We start from the raw sequence: 18,003 nt of genomic DNA on the forward strand, positions 1-18,003 counted from the left end.
CTTTCTTCATCTAATTCCTTCCACATTATTGGCCTATAGGTTACACTGGTGCAGGATTGATGAAGGATGCCTTAATGCCTTCCTTCCAACAGATCGTTTCCCATCGACTTCAACTCATTGCTATGGGAAAAAGGTCTAGAGTCCATTTGGAAATACCTTAGGGTTTGCATGTTGAGAATGCAACAAGATGATGGAGCTTAGTGGAAAGAAGTCGCCTTCACTAAGTGGGCCCGCAGGCTATTTTTGGCGCAAAGTCTATTTTTAGACATATGGATCATGGTCTATGAGTTGTAGGATGCTATTTGTGGATGATTGGTCATGTTGGTAAAAATAGATGGACTTCTATTTTTAGACATATGGGCAGGTTTCTATTTTTAGACTGCCAGGCTAAAAATAGAATAGTCAAATATTATTGTCTCACAATAATATTTGGACTATAAACATTATCTTATCCTCTTGGAGCACTTCAGTTTGAGCTATAGATGTGGCACATGCAGCTCTCAGAAGGAAATACGCTTTTCTTGTGGGTCAGTTGAGCTATTGCATGCAGGACTTCAGTTAGAACTCATGTGGTTGAGTTTGGTGGAGTTGATTGTGGAGTTGATGGAGTCGTGTTCAGTTTGACTTGGTTGAACCAGTTGTATTTTTAGTCTAACTAAAGAATACTCTAGTGATGAGTTGTGTGAATTAAATTATTAATTAATTCACTAATTATTAACTCATAAAGCAACTGAAGAATACATTAGTTAACTCAGTGCATGTACAGTTCAGTGGAGACAGGTGTTAGAGGTTGAGATTGCTATCAGTTGTGACTATAGATGTGACTATAGTTGTGCATGAGATTTGCACATGCATGGATGGAGATTGCCCATGAGGCTTGCGTAGTATAACCAAAGGAATTCGATTTCACAGAGTGATTGATTCCCTTGCAGGATTGCGCAGTGGAGGCAGGCAAAGCAGTGGAGGAGATTTGAGTTGTGATTGATCAGATCTGAGCTAGTTTTGTGTGTAACAGGTGGAGATAGTACTGAGTACTTGTGAGGAGTATTGTACTATGTATTGTTACATGTTCTCTATCATTATAATATACAGATAGTGTGGGGTTTTCAGCTGTATGCTTTCCCCGGGTTACATACTGTGTTAATGTGTGCATGCGATTGATGTTTCATTGTTTTTGATGCTGCTAAATTGATGATCAATGTAGAGGAGGTTATGTATTGTGCATGTATTCTGTAATAGTGTATAATCGGGATAATCTCTGTGAATAAGTGATTAATTATTCAAAATTTCTACATGGTATCAGAGCTGTTGATCATCAGATCTACTATTCAGAAAGTGTTTACATTTTATTTCTTCAGGCAGAGTCTATAATCGGGCCAGGTAGCCTCTGGATTCATCCTTCCTTTGGAAGGTGAGATATCTGGTAAAATCCCATACAACTTGTTATCACTCAAGAAAAAATATTTTAAATTTTGAACATCAATTTTTTTTTTTTTTGTAAAGGTTTGGTGTTAGTCCGAGTTTAGTTTTCTTTTGAAACAGGGCTTTCTTCAGTGACCACCATGCTCTGCTTCAACTCAGCAATGTTTGTGATACCTATTTCGTTAGGGCGGGCAATGTTGGCTTCAATTCCACGGCTTCCAATTACCCATGGCATTAAGTGCAATGATCTTTATGCCTTCAATATCGGATGTTATGTCATTTGGGTTGCGGCAGCTAGAGTTGGATATTTAGTAGACTATTTAAGAGTTCACAGCTTCAGAGTTCTTTTCATGCAGTTCATAAAATGGTCTTTAATAGTTCTGAAAACTTGTATTCTTCTATCATTGTGGATCATCATGACACCTGTTTCATCAGACCTTTGTTTGATCTTCTGGTGGTAGTCTCTTTGCGGGTTCTTGTGGATGAAAGTCTCGTGTTTCTTCTCTCTCAGGATTGGGCTTTTACGTTTATCTTTCTCAAGATATGGAAAAAATTGGTATTTCCGGGTCAAATGGCACTCCTTACAGATGACAGCTGGCGAATAAAGTTCGAGCAAGTCAAAGCAAATGGGTTTTCTTGCTTACGTGGATTATGGGTGCTTCGCCAAATTCTGTCATCAATACTCGTAAAAATTTTGACAGCACTGTATGTGCCATATGTCTTTGCTCGTGATTATAATGCAAATTGAATAACAACAGTTATCCTGACAACACATAGCATGAATGAAGCACAGGCCCTTTGTACATGCATTGGAATTATGGTTGGGGGGCGGCTCTGTTGTCTTGGAAGTCCTCAACATTTGAAAACACGCTTTGGCAATTCTTGCTTGTGCAATCCTTGTTCCAGTAAATGCCACAGGAGGGACTTTAGTAAACTTAAAGAAAAAGCTGGTCTTTAGTGACATTGACAAACTTTCAATATCAAATGTCCAGAGTGGTTCTCAAAGGTTTTGGGCTCATCTATTAATGGCGTATGTGTTTTCAGCATGGACATGTTTTGTGCTTTACGTAGAGTATGACAAAATAGCAAGCATGAGGCTGCATTTCTTGGCTTCACAACGTCGTCGTGCCGATCAATTCAGTGCCCTAGTCAGAAATGTGCCTCCAGATACCGATGAGACAATTAGTGAGCATGTTGATCATTTTTTTTTCCGAGTTAACCATCCTGATCACTACCTCACTCATCAGGTTGTCTACAATGCTTGTTAAGAAGAAGGAGAAACTAAAAAAGAAAAATGGCTTGATTACTACCAGATCAAGTATTCCAGACATCCTGAAAAGAGGCCCACAACAAAGGAAGGTTTTCTTGGTCTTTGGGGTGAAAGAGTGGATGCCATTGACTTTTACACAGCAGAAATTGACACTTTGGTTACGAAAATAGCAGAAGAACGAGAACGGGTACTGAAAGATCCTGAGGCAATCATGCCTGTTGCACTTGTTTCATTTAATACACGCTGGGGAGCTGTTGTTTGTGCACAAACACAACAAAGCAAGAACCCAACAATTTGGTTAACAGAGTGGGCCCCTAAGCCTAGATTCTTTCAAGATTCAATTTTTTTCTGGAGATGCAGACTTTGTATTGGTTGCCAAACTAGCATGGTTATCCAGTGAAGAAACAGAGTTTGAGCTCAAGATATGCCAACCTGGTGAAGCTTCTTGTGTGGCGCATATAAGAGACAGGGTGAATGCTGATGAATCAAGTTCGAATGTTTCCTATGAAGCTCCAGAAATACTTCAAACATGCCACTTGGAAAAGATAGTGAAATCACTTGCACCAGATCGTTGTGTCTTTGGTTCTCATGATGAAATACTTGATGAAAATGTCCATTTAAGCCAAGACCAACTTCTACACAGGTTTCTTCGTTTTCATGACAATCAGCAAATAGCAACTCAGGAACAAGAATCAACCAGTAATCCTGAATGGATACAAGGAGAGCATTTTGTGCATCAAGCCCTACAAAATTTCAGGTTGTCATATGCATTAACAAACATAACTCCAGTGATGAAAAACTTGTCAAGCAGTGCGAGGATCAACAAGTCTATTTATGCAAAGTTTAAAGTAGATGAGCCAAAACCATGTCAAGAGCTTGCAGGACTTTGGAGTGGAATATATGGCCCCCATGGTGTGGAAGTAGTAAATGTGTCATATACAGATGAAGAAATCATAGCCACTAAACTCCTTGGTGATCCAAATGTACCTTGCGGTAAAGTGACTTTCAGAGTTACACTTTCCTCAGAAAATACAGATGCTCCAGTGGATTTTCCGCTTACACATATAGCACCTCGAGAGGAGAATGCCTTCAAGATTTCTAGAATGTACAAGGGTCGTGGCAGAATTGCAGAAAACAACTACCGCCGTGATGTATACTGGAGCAATCTGGCCATTCCATTTGTTGCAATCGCAATTCGGAAACTACTCATGGGTGTTACACTCTTTTTCCTTGTATTTTTCGTCATGATCCCAATTGCAGCAGTCCAGTCATTGGCCAACCTTGATGGAATTGAGAAGGTTGCTCCCTTCCTGAAACCAATAATAGAGGTGAAAATTATCAAGTCATTTCTTCAAGGATTTCTACCAGGGTTGGTTTTGAAGATATTTCTTATTTTACTTCCTACTATCTTGATGATCATGACAAAAATTGAAGGTTATGCAACAACATTTATACTTGAAAGGAGAGCTGCTGCAAAGTATTATTACTTTATGTTGGTGAATGTATTTCTTGGAAGTATAATTACTGGAACAACATTTCAACAGCTTCATGCTTTTCTTCATCAATCTCCAACACAGATACCAAAGACTATTGGAGTTTCAATACCAATGAAAGCTACCTTTTTCATCACTTATATCATGGTTGATGGATGGGCTTGCATTGCTGGTGAAATTCTCCGATTGAAGCCATTAATCATTTTTCATCTGAAGAACATGTTTTTGGTGAAGACTGAGAAGGATAGGGAGAATGCCATGGATCCTGGCAGTGTCGGTTTCCCAGAAGCACTTCCTCAACTTCAACTATACTTTCTGCTTGGACTTGTGTATGCAGTGGTCACACCAATACTTCTGCCTTTCATAGTCATCTTTTTGGATTTGCATACTTTGTGTATCGACATCAGGTTATCAATGTGTATAATCAGGAGTGTGAGAGTGTAGCAGCATTTTGGCCTCATGTTCATAGTCGTATAGTTGCTGCATTAGTAATATCACAGCTACCACTACTTGGTCTGCTAAGCACTAAAAAAGCAGCTGACTCCACGCCTATACTTTTAGCCCTTCCAGTGTTGACAATTTGGTTTCACAGGTTTTGTAAAAGTCATTTTGAGCCTGCTTTCCGAAGATATCCACTGGAGGAAGCCATGGCAAAGGATACTTTGGAGCAGCTGAAAAGAATATTTAAATATAAGGAAGCCCAAGATAGCAAACTTTTGGTATTAAGCTGTGTTTTGGTGATTACACACCAGTTTCGTAGCGTGCTACGAAACTGCTGAAGGTGATGACTAACGCTCAGCAGTTTCGTAGCGCGCTACGAAACTGCTGAAGCTACACAATCTAATCTCAGTCAAACGGTTTTGAAATACAAGTGGAAATTTTGAAAAGGGAATATCTTCAAGGGGTCATCTGAAGATATCAACTTTCAACAAGGTCAACACAGGTGGAGGAAACGTGTATCCGAATCCAACTCTAAACTTTTTGTCATAAAGTGAGCACATTTACTACAGTCCAAGATATGTCAAACAGCTTGGAAGATCTTTTGCCTTCACACATGGAAAAGGTTGACAACACATCAAGGACATGGAAATCTGATATATTTTGGATAATCAAAAGTGAAGGGCATGGTTCTTTGGATTCGAACATTTTTAGGCAAACCAAAGACCGATAAACAGGGGTAGTTTCTTATGTTTCAGGGGCAATGGAGAAGATGTGACATTGAAGACCAGCATGGAGCTTTGAACATCCACCACAACCAAACTAAAAAGGGACCAGATGTCAAGGAATGAGAATGATTGTAATCAAGGCTATTATTAGCATAATATGGAGTTAGACTCCTACTTGATTTAGATCTCTAGGAAGTCTAGTTGCAGTTTGTTACATTTAATAAGCAGTTAAAAGTTGAATAGGTGTCATTAGAAGTAGATTTCAAGTTCCCCTCATGTTTGAGGAGGAATCTCAGTCAGGTAGAATAAATCTATATATAGGAGAAAGGGAAATGTAATAAGGGTTGGAAATTTATGTAAAAAAGCTCTGTTATTAAACTTATGTAAAGACTCTATTTCTTTTGGTAATACAGTACTGGCTTCTGCTGCTCAAGAATCATAGAGAGTTAAATGTATGAGTTCCTTTTGTTGTATTTTCATGTTGTCTATAGTATTATGAGTATTTGATTACTTAGAAATCACTTTCAGTGTTCTAATTTCCTTCATATACTCGTAAACTGTCCTTTTTGTGTTTGGTGTACTCTACCTATATTGAAATCTGAATGCCTTGATTTTATTGCAAAGCCAATTCTACTGTTAAGGCTAAATGACATATGACTCCATAAGCCCAATGGATGCTTGCTAATTTTGATTCCACCAGCTTTATTCCTATTTGTTTCACAAAGAGTTAGCCATCTTAATCATAATCAAAAAACTTTAATCCTTTGAGAGAACCCTCTCAGGCTAAGGAGGCTAAGCCTTAGCTAAAAGATTGGTTTGAAATAGTTACTTGAAGTCTTCCTAGTCTGCAGCCTTCCAGGGCCCGATTTTGAGATAACACAGTCAATCTCTGTATGAGAAATAATTTGTTCTCATGAATTTTAGATCAGAGGCGGTTGAGTTTTGAGCTGGTGGAATTCGAATTTGCAGCAGTGTTTTCTTGGTATCAACATGGCAATGTCTTTCAACGGATTGCGATTGGAGTATGCTCTTGAGGGCAGCTCGAACTATATTGCATGGAAGGATAGGATGGAGGCGGTGTTAGATGATAATGGGTTGAAGGATTTCATAGAGGCTGAGGTCCCAAAGCCTACTGATACTGCGCAAGTTGATGCTTGGCAAAAGAAGACAACAAAGTGTCGAAGGATTCTGTTGGAGGGCGTGAAGGATCACATTGTGTCCAGCCTGCATGGAAAGGCTTCTCCATACTTGATGTGGAAAGCATTGACAGATCTATTCCAAAGCAAGAGCAATCAGAGGAAGCTGGTGCTCAAGGATAAACTCAGAAACATTAAATGCGAGAAGGGAGACAGTATGCCCAAGTATCTCACAAAGTTCACTCAGTGCAGGGATGAGCTGGGAAGTGTGGGGGTGACTGTCGATGATGAGGACTTGGTGAGCTTGGCTCTCCTTGGTCTTCAGAAGAGTTGGCATTCCTATCAGGACTCTGTCAATGGTTGGGAGAAATTGCTAGGATGGGAGAGACTTTGGTCAGATCTTGTGCAGGAGAAGATCAAGCGGAATACCAAGGATGGATCTTCATCAAAGGCAACTGATGAAGAAAATTGTGCTTTGGCTGCCAAAGCAAAGAAGGGGAAGAACAAGAAGGCTTCTCATTCCAGTGCGAAAGGCAAGAAGTAGGACATGTCCAAGGTGAAGTGTTTTCACTGTCACTAGCATGGACACTATGCCACTAATTGTCCACAGAAGAAGAAGAACAAGCAAGTTGCTGGATCTGCAGCAGGAGAGGCTCTAGCCTTGCAGTTTGAGCTTGATTTTTCATTGATCACATGCTTGGTATCAAGTGTGATGGGATCGGTATGGTTCTTGGACAGTGGTGCATCTTTTCACATGACAGGAGATCGAGATTTGTTTTCTAATCTGTAGGAGAAAGATCTTGGAGTGCACATCGAGATGGGCGATGATGGTAGATATAGTGCGACCGGTATCGGTACCATTTCCTTTGAGAGGGAGTCTGGTAAGACCTTCGTATTGAAGGAAGTGATGCATGTTCCAGGATTGAAGAAGAATCTTATCTCTATGGCGATGTTAGAAGACAAGGGATATGATGTTGTTTTCAATGAGGGAAAGGCTTTCCTGCGGAGTAAGACAACTGGAGAAACCTAGAAGATAGGGGTTCGAGTGAGGAACCATTATCAGTTGCATGTAGATGGCTGCGCAGCAATGGCATGCAAGGTAGAAGGATTGGTGAGCCGGGATGATGGCAAGCTGTGGCACAGGAGATTGGGTCACCTTCACCATGGAGCCTTGAAGATACTGCAGCAGATCACTACAGGGCTTCCTAAAGGCACTCTTGCGCAGTCAGATCAGTGCAAGGGGTGTAATTTGGGAAAGTTTGTGAAAGCCACCTTTCACGAGAAGGATAGTCGCACCACGACGATCCTTGAGAGAATTCACACAAACGCGTGTGTACCTTTCTCAGTAGCTTCGACAACAAAACACAGGTATTATGAGATCTTTGTTGATGATTTCTCTCGAAAGTGCTGGATCTTCTTCATGCAGAAGAAGAGCGAGACATACTCAAAATTCTGTGAGTTCAAAGCACTGGTCGAGAAGGAGTTGGGGAAGAAGGTGAAGGCTCTTAGGAGCGATAATGGTGGTGAATGCATCTCTGGTGAGTTCAAGGACTTTTGCAGTGCAGAAGGGATTCAAAGAGAGCTCATAGCTCCCCATAACCCACAGCAGAACGGGGTTGTTGAGCGGAAGAATATAACGATCGTGGGTGCTGCACGAGCTATTGTTGGAGAGGTAAATCCCCTCTACGGATAGAGGCGATCCCTACTAGCCCAGCAAGGGTCTAGCAACAATCAGTCAATGCTACTATGCAAGTTCCTAATTGCAATTAAACAAGAGGTAAAGAGCACCTACTTGGATTCCAGCGCTGCTGTTTGATGAAGAGATACCACCTTCGCTCCTTTGCTTTGGCTGGTCATGATCCTCCGCGATCTCCGCGAACAGACACCTGCACACACGAAGGGGAAACAAACACAAGCGTGAAATCTAATAAAAGCAACCATACATCAGTCAGAAAGGATGTAATTCACATTTAACCATTGCATAGACAAATGAGAATGGAACAATAATAGTAGTCATCTATTATTAATCAAGCAAAGAAGAGTACAACCAAATGTTCTGACGTCGGTATCCTTCTCAGGAGGGGCCAGTCAGCAAGTGTCTCAAGCATTCACCTTTGGAAATGATTCTCCCAAGACAAGAAACTCTCTCTCACACAAGAAATACAACACAACCTTCCCTAAGCTATCATGCACTTCCACACTTATCACACCAAATACCTATAGTAGCAGCAATCTGAGCACTATAAGCTCTACACAATCCAAGCCATTCCAAAACTAGCTGCTCATGGTAATGGTGGAAGTTTATATAGGAGAAGGAGCCTCCTAAAAGGGTGGAAGGATGAGCTTATATTCAAGGGAAGTAGTTGCAAAGGGTCGAACAGACATGCCATAGAAGGGAGGCGATACTCACAAAGCCAACAACCAAGTCTGGAGTTATCTGGAAGGCTGGCTGTTGGAACAGATTCGCCAAAACTGGATCAGCGCGGGTGCATAACTGGTCTGGCGCGCTGACGTCACAAAGACATAATGGAAAAGGCCATGTCAGCATGGGTAGATACAAACAGGGGCTGCGCTGGTCATGAAATTCGATCAGCGCGGGAAAGGCGTGTGCTTCCGCGCTGGTAGCGCACGCGGTCTGTTATAAAGCGCCAGTCATCGCGGATATTTTAGAAACAGATGCGCTGACGAGGAAAACTTTGGAAAAGTGGGTTTCTGGCCAGTTCAGAAGGCATGAACTTGATTATTGTGGATTCATAACACAGTAGGGTGACTGACAGGGAGACAGTGACAAATTACTGTGTAATAGATGCCCCCTAAAGCATGAAGACCGAGAGAGTGGGAGGGGTGAAATGATTTACAACACTCGCCGAACTGGAACACCACCAGGAAGGACCGAATATCTCTGATAATCAAGTACATGTAGTCTAGGCATGAGCGCAGCCATCCGAAAGACATGCGAAAAGGTCTGTGGAACGGACGCAGCCACCCAGCTAAAGAGACCAGAATAATGATAAGGTATGGTCGCAGCCATCCATGAAGACTCAGGCATGGGCGCAACCATCCATCAATGAGTCATGTAATGATCATCCACAAAATCGCAACCTGGATCATAACAGATAGAGATCCAGTGTCTTGCGCTCCGTCCCGACCCGAACAAAGTACAAGTCCAAGCATGTGAATACATGGGCTGAAGTCGAACATGCATGAACATCGTCTGATTACCAGTCAGTGATGAAAATTGTTAACAGACGCGAGAGGTACCACCAATAATGACAATGGTCCTCAAGGTACTATAGGTACAATCCGCGGCGTGTGAATCAATGAGCTGGTGTCGAACACCCACGGGATCATTCGATCGGAGGCCAATGATGTAAACCTCGCGTCGAACATGAAGAACCTGCCATTAAGGCATGCAGGCTCCAAGGCACCTGAAGGGAGTCTCTAAGTCGCCTTCCTGGATAATGAGCTGAAGTCGATAGGAAGTGACCTCGATCGAAGGTGGGCCATAATGTTTCCCACATCATCGACACGAGACAGAGGTAAAATGATTTGTGTGAGATAGTAGAGGAGGTTGTATTATTGCAGAGGTCAACTTCTCTTGAACATATCGGCGGCACTACAGTGGATTTGGCAGTATTTGACATCAAATGAGCAGAGGGTATGATGATGACGGCAATGAGCAAATGAGAGGCCAAATAGGATAAACCGTACCCACGGAGGTCAGTTGTGAAACAAAATGAGAAATTCCCACCCGACATGAATGCAGACCAGTGCCATGTTCAAGAGCGACATACTGCCGACGCAACAATTGCAGTTCCATTTTCCCCACCATTTCTGGCAGGTACCCCGGTTATTTTTGGATGACAAGCTTGACGGGGATAGCATATGCTTGAAGAGTGTCATTTCGACGATGTTCGATGTCATCAAATGTTTAACGAGCCTGACAAAGGAAAAACTCGGCGTCTTTTCTTGTTTAGAGAGTCTGAAAAGACAACGAAAAAGGAGACTCCAGGGGGGTCCTTTTTCGTAAAGTTGTGTCTCTCGAGCCCGAAAAAGTATAAAACAATGCTCGAAAGAACCGCCCGACCATTACGATCGAGGAGTACTTTTCGTAAATAGTGCCTTCGACCCGAAAAAGTAAAAAAGCGGTCGAAAACACGTCGTTTTAGAGCCAATAACGAGTGCGAAACGACAAACACCCGACAATCTTTTTAAGTTACACGGTCGGAAAAAAGAGCTTAAAATGACCGCCTCTCGTTCCCTTTAACGAGCTGAAAGGAAGCTCAGCCATATTTTCTTGTTTCATGTCGGAAAAGAGCTCAAAGACGACATTTTTTGGGACCAAGTGATTTTAGGACCATTATGACTTCACTGTTTCTGAGGACCTGCACAGTAAAAATACCCGCATAAATCCATTCGACATGTTAAAAAAAATATGAAAACATGTATAAGACATTGACAGAAGTGCTAAATCCATGGTAAAAGCATGACAAAAACCCACATTTGTAAAATCTATAGTTAATTAAGCCATTTTTACTATAAATAGAAGGGTAAATAGTCATTTTTACGATTGTTACCATATTGAGCCTTTGAGAACGTTGTGAAGCTGTGAAGTTGACGGAGAAAATTCTTCCCCGTGAGGACACCATTCATCGAACAGCTTGATCCAGGTAGGTTCCTCTTGCTATGCGCTCCAGTTTGAGTCCTTTTGGTAGCATTTTAATGGTGGAAGTCGCCCTTTTGGGCAAATTCTTTGAGCGTGGATGCGCTCTCGGTCAGCGCGGATTTCCCTCTCGGGGTCGCGCTGATCGGTTTAAAATTACACGTACCATCTTTTGGGTCAGCGCGGAAAACACGTTTCCTTCTGCGCTGACCCAATGAAAAAACACAAGGGCGCCATTTTCAGCGCGACTCTTTTTAAAACAGTGGCACTGGCGTGGAAAAAATTGATTTTTTACAAAATGAACGTATAATTTTCCACAAACAGCATTCTAATGTTTCTTCATGGCTTTGCAGGGCACAATGGCTTTTGTATGGCAAGAGAGAGCCCAAGATAACGAAGATATAGCCGCATATGCACTTGCCGAATGTCGGAATGCAATGCGGGCATGCGGCTTCCTGAAGTTCTTCCTGACTCTCCGCCTGAGGGCGCAACCTGACTTGCTGGAGTTCCTGATCAGAGCTTGGAACCCAATAGACAGGAAATTCACCATCTGCGGCCAAGACATCGAGTTCGATGCCTCGGATATCTATTTCTTGACTGGTTTGTCGTGCCGGGGCCAGAGGCCCATCTTGGAGGGGCAGCGACCCATCGGCGAGACTCTGGACCAGCTGATGGCTAGAGTATGCCCAGGAGCTGAAAAGACACGGAGCGGGAAGGTTGCTATCCTGACAGTGCGGGACATGCCTCTCCTCACGATACTCTTCCTAGTGACACGGGCAGCGGGTTCCTTGGCCAATCATGAGGCCTCGAAGAACCAACTGTTGTTAGCTCTAGAGTGCCTACAGCCCACCATCTTTGACTGGGCGACTGCTGTGACTACTAGCATGAAGAGGCAACTAAGCAACTGCAGTTGTGGAGAGACGAAGCAGTTTGCATATGGGTCGCTTCTTCTTCCGCTCATGTTGGAGCGGGTGCCAGCTTTACAGTTACAAACGATGGTTGTGAACCCACCTAGAGGTCCCCGGGAGACGAGGGCCAGCCGATGGGCCCGTGTCATGCCACGTGGAGGTGGAGGCCGCCCAGTATCTTGAGGAGTGTATTTCAGAGAGTGGTTGGACCGCCAGGTTGTCATCGTGGAGGACTGGCCATATGCCGGCATGGACTTCCGCAATGATCCTGACATGCCACTGCCCGCAGGAGAGCATTGGGATGATGGAGGTATGTCACTTGATCTCACTTTAACATTTTTTGATGTTTTTGGTTTTTTATGTATATGTCTTAATAAATGTCACCGTATGCAGATGTGGGACCTGTGAGACCCATTGGCCTAGCCCCAACGGCACGGAGAGAGGGGCAAGGAGCTGGAGCCTTGGCCTTAGTTCCTCCAGGAGTAGATACGTCGGAGGCTGTGGCCCGCAACCTTGAGGGTTTGCTAGAGGGAGTGCCGGATTACCAGGGGGTCAAGGAGGTCCCTATAGAGCATCAGATCCACACAGTGGGGGTGGCACCTAGGATGCACCGCCTTTTGAGGCGAGTGGCACGAGCAGCTATATGCTACAGAGAGCATAACCCAACACACTAGTCGCCTAGGTTTACTTCCACTGACGTTTTGAGAGACATATGTCTCGGATGTACTGAGGATAGTGACTCTATTTTTGACATACACACTTATTTTTGAGCGCCTTAGTGCGCCACACGATATATATATATATATATATATATATATATATATATATATATATATATATATATATATATATATATACATACCGATTTTTGGATGGATCTTGTTACATATGATGATGTTTTGGTTATGCTATGCAAATGTTCAGTACAAATGTAATCTTATGTATGAATTGCACAACACATGATCCATAAATTTTAATTTTTTAAATGCAAGCTTAAAAGCACACACGGCACGCATGCAAACTATGCTTGGGAAATATCTTATTTACATACGCTTTACTCTATTATGCTTTCTACGCTTTCTTGTATGATGTTATCTATTTCGCAAATGTCTGTCTAACACATGATTTGCCAATGCATCAGTCAACGTGTTTAATCGTCTCGGAATATGTTGATATGTGATATAATCGAAATTCCTTTCTAACAATCTGACACGTAGATACAACCTTAGGATACGTTGATCTCTGACGGAATATCGCCCGTTGAGTTGATGAACGACAAGCTGGGAGTCCAGGTTTACCATCATTGCTCGAATGTCGAGATCAACTGCTTCGGCTAGTAGCTCAATTACGGCACTGTATTCGGCAACATTATTAGTGGTACGACCGAGGCAGACTCCTTGAAGATCTAGCAACTCTCCGTGAGGATCATAGATTGCCCACGCTGCAGAGGACAAATTGCAAGTACTACGGCAGGCGCCATCAGCGAAACCAACATAAGGTGCACTAGACATCTGCACAAGAAGGAGAAAACACAATAAGAGGCAAACATGCCTTCACACCAAAGCAAAACATGAAATCATGCACACAAAACACACTAAACACGCGTATGTACAAACTGAGTGCACGAAGTCATGCATAATATTTCTTCAAATACAGCCCGTTGCGGGGCTTGTCAAGAGGATTTCCTTCGTAATCAATCAACTCATATGCGCCCTTTTGTAAAACTCTTTTCACGATATAGGGACCTAGCCACATGGATTCGAGTTTTCCTGCCCCCAGCTTATCTTTAGCTTGATCGTAGAGCAGTACTAGATCTCCCTCAACGAAGGAATGAGGATGAATGTTCTGGTCAAAGTGAGCCTTGACTCTCTTCTTTTGCACTTCGATAGCCAGAGAAGCTAAACGACGAGTCTCGTCTAACCGTTCTAGGTAAAGAAGCCGTTCCTCCACCGGAGTGATTTTGGGAAACAACTCGACAGCTAATTTCAACGAAGGAATCTCACATTCGACGGGAAGGGTGGCCTCCAGTCCGTAAACCAACTGAAATGGAGTGAAACCGGTGGCGTCCTTCACAGAAGTCCGGTAGGCCCATAAGGCTGGGAACAACATCAGATGCCAATTAGACTTGTGCGTATAGACGGTGCGTTGAAGCATAGTGATCAAAACTTTGTTCACGGCCTCAACTTGACCGTTGGATTGTGGATAGTACGATGTCGAACTATCTTGACGCAAGCCTAGTTGGGTCGTTAGTTCCGTCATCATGTGATTATGGAAATGCTTTCCGTGATCCGTGACGATAGCCTGAGGGACTCCGAAACGAGTAATGACATGATTGAATAAAAACTGCGCCGCTGTGTAACCGTCTTCGTTTAGTGTAGGCATCGCTTCGGCCCACTTGGTGAAATAATCCACGGCAACGATGATGTACCCATGCCCCCCGGCCAAACGAGGGTTACAGGATGTATAATCGATGCCCCATTTGGAAAATAGACCTACGGTGACAACAGGGTGCAGTGGTGCAGGGGGAGCATGCATTTTCCGGTGGTATACTTGGCATTCATGGCATGCGCGAATGGCAAGAATGCAATCTTTGAAGATAGAAGGCCAAAAGTAACTAGCACGGAGAATCTTCTGGGCGGTAGCATATCCGGACATGTGACCGCCACAAGCACCAGAGTGGCAGTCATTCAACACCCGCTCAGCCTCCTCGAGAGTCAAGCATCGGCGGAGAACAGAATCAATGCCAAGGCGGTACAGGGTATCGCCCAAAATGCGATAGGGTTGAGATTGGTGACGAATTCGCCGTCGAGCATCTTTCGATACATTTGGACGGAAGGAAGACGTCTGCAAATATACGATAATGTCCCCGTACCACGGGTCGAGGGTGCTGATGAGAAACAATGTTTCATCCAGGATATGCTCCTCCGAACGAGATGGTGCAGAGTGAGATGGTAAGGAACAGAGCAGTTCAGCAAAGACCAGAGATTTCTTAGACTTGGCCGCAGTGAATTCCAAGTCGAACTCTTGGAGGATTACAATCCACTTTGAGTATTTGCCCCCCAGCAGCTGACGCGACAAAATGTAGGTCATGGGGTTGCAATCAGAGATCACGGTCTTTGTGCGCAACAGGATATAATGCCGGAATCGTTGGACGGCGCAGACAGCTGCCAATGCCAACTTCTCGACATATGCGTAGCGAGTTTTCGTATCCAGAAGGTTGCGACTAAGATAATAGATAATGTGCTCAGTGCCGGCATCATCATCCTGCACTAGAACCATGCCGATGGTGGTGTCAGCGGCAGCTAGATAGAGAGTGTAATCACGGTGATAGTTCGGAGGTCTTAAGAGCGGAGCTGAGACAAGAAGGTCTTTAAGGCGCTCGAAAGATTCTTGGGCGATAGTATCCCAACGAAAGGGTGTGTCTCGCTTTAATAACCGTGTGAAACCCTTAGCCACCTCGGCATAATTCGGCATGAATCGTCTGAGAAAATTAGCTTTTCCCTGCAAGCTCTGCAATTGCTGCAAAGAGGCAAGGGGAGGAAGATTCAAAATGGCCTCAACTTTGAGGGGATCCAGACGGATGCCTTCCCGGGAGACGATGAACCCGAGTAGTCGGCCAGATTCTACGCAGAAGACACACTTATGCGGATTGAGTCGAATATGGTAGTGTCGACAGCGGAGAAAAATTTCGCGTAGATGAGATGGATGGTCTTGTCGCTTAGCTGAATGAGCTGGGAGGTCATCCAGGTAAGGCTGTACGATGTGTTGAATATCATGAAAAGCATATGACATCGCACGCTGGAAAGTGGCCCCGACATTTTTGAGACCGAAAGGAAGCTTCTTATAGGCGAAGGTGCCCCAAGGACAAATGAAAGCTGTCTTATGCTGGTCTGCAGGGGCTATGTTGATCTGGTTGTAGCCAGAGAAGCCGTCCATAAAGGAATAAATCTCACTTCCTGCGCAGTCATCCATAAGCTGATCAATGAAAGGCGTAGGAAAGTTATCTTTTGGACAGGCATGATTGATATCGCGGTAGTCAACACAGACCCGGATAGTACCCTGCTTTTTATTCACAGGGACTATATTGGACACCCACTCCATGAGGGGGATGGCATAGATGAAACCAGCTCGAAGAAGCTTTTCGACTTCGGCCTTGATGGCTGCAGCCTTTCGAGGGTGCACTGGACGTAAGCGCTGACAAACAGGCTTAGCCCCTGGATAAGTAGGTATTTCGTGCACCACAATACTAGGGTCGATGCCGGGCATTTCCTCGTAAGACCATGCGAAGACATCACGAAATTCACGAAATAAAGTGGTATAAAGTTGAAATTCTTCAGGAGTGCATGTGACTCCAATGAAAATATTCTCGACAATCCCTGGCTTGACAGAAATGTCGATAGGTTGGGTCTGTGTGATGTTACCCATATTGCCTTCCGACGACACTTGATACAGCTAAACAGGTGTTTGGAGGGGCGGAGATGGGACACATGAAGCAAACCGCTCGAGACATGCGACCATTTCCGAATGTGGAGGGAGAAACGAAGAGTGATGGTGGTGATCTAACCAAGGGAGCTCTTCGAGAGACATAGTCTCTATGATGGCCTCATCGGAGGGAAATGTTTCCTTCAGGGGATCCGAAGTGGCCTCATCTCCCAGCCAAGGGAAATGATCATATGAATCGGGAACGCTGCTTAGAAAAGCAGGTTCAGTTGGGGGAGCCGATGCAGTGACAATCTCGATGTAGTTGAGCTCGGCAGGACTCAACGGCATCATATCACCCCAAGAGTCTTCCTGATTCAAGGGAGGAAGAACCCATGGATCAGAACGTACTGAAATCATGTTAACAAGGGCGAGATTCGGAGGTGGGAGGGGAAAGACTCCCATTAAGGAGGGATCTTTGAACAGTTCGGCACCCACACACTAACGACTTGGAGGTATGCTCCACAAACGGCACATTTCCTTTAGAAGAGGAAGCAAAAAAGGACTGCTGGTCCACCGTGATGATTCTTCCTTGATGGGGGAAGCGAACGACACGGAACAAGGAGGAAGCCACAGCTTGCATGGCGTAGGTCCAGCTTCGTCCAAGGAGGAGGTTGTAAGTGAGATTAGCGTCAACAACTTCAACCTCTACCTCTACGGTTTTCCCTTCTAGAGAGATAGGCAATCGTGGGAGGATACCATATGGACGAGATTCTCTTCCATCGAAAGCTTCCAGGGTCGTAGGAGACTGGCTCAGAGCAGGGGAACCAATAGCCTTCCAGCAAGCAACAGACATGATGCAGGTTGAGGCACCCTCATCAATGACTGTACGATGAATCGTTTTTCCATTGATGAGGACCTGTATAAGGAAAGCCACTTGGTGAGGCAGTCTCTGTGTGAAACCCTCGAGATCAAAAGAAATTAAATCTGAATCTGCCGGGTCGATGCCACCAATGGCTGATAGCAAGGACTTCCTCTGGGAGGGGCAGCTCTGGAGGACTTCTAATGCGGACATAGCAGATGGAGCCTGAGCTAAGTCCTCAACAATGCTATAGTGCTAGGCAACACGAGCATTGGGGTTATAAGATGACTTCCTGAGTACACCTTTGGGAGGGGGTCGGGGGATCGTCTCAGTGCTGGGTCGTTCAATGTGAAGGGGACCAGAACTGGACGGAGGAGCACTGGAGGAAACCTCCGGCTCTTTCTCGGCTGGAGATGGATAATATTTCGCTCGAGTTGAAACATGGATGGGAATCGTTCCAGCCATGAACACTTGAGAACCGAACGAGGAAGAGGATTGAGAGGGATCTACCACCATTTGGGTCTGCTAGGAAGGGAAGGGCTCTTTTAGCACAGCAGGAGGCCCCGGAGCACCTTTCAAAAGTCGACTAACCTCGGACTGCCTTGGGCAATCCTTGGTGTAGTGATCCTCATCGCAGATGAGACAAGGATACTTAGGCTTTCGT

General features: G+C 44.2%; 1 pseudogene; it reads left to right on the forward strand.

The window, feature by feature from the left end:
* Positions 1–2,298: 2,298 nt before the first annotated feature.
* LOC149164641 (hyperosmolality-gated Ca2+ permeable channel 1.8-like) overlaps positions 2,299–18,003 on the forward strand; it is a 47,648-nt pseudogene continuing 31,943 nt past the window's right edge.

This window comes from Pinus tabuliformis, chromosome 5_1 (assembly GCF_031772625.1).
Source record: "Pinus tabuliformis cultivar Carrire ecotype Pingquan chromosome 5_1, CPIR1, whole genome shotgun sequence".
Lineage (NCBI taxonomy): Eukaryota > Viridiplantae > Streptophyta > Pinopsida > Pinales > Pinaceae > Pinus > Pinus tabuliformis.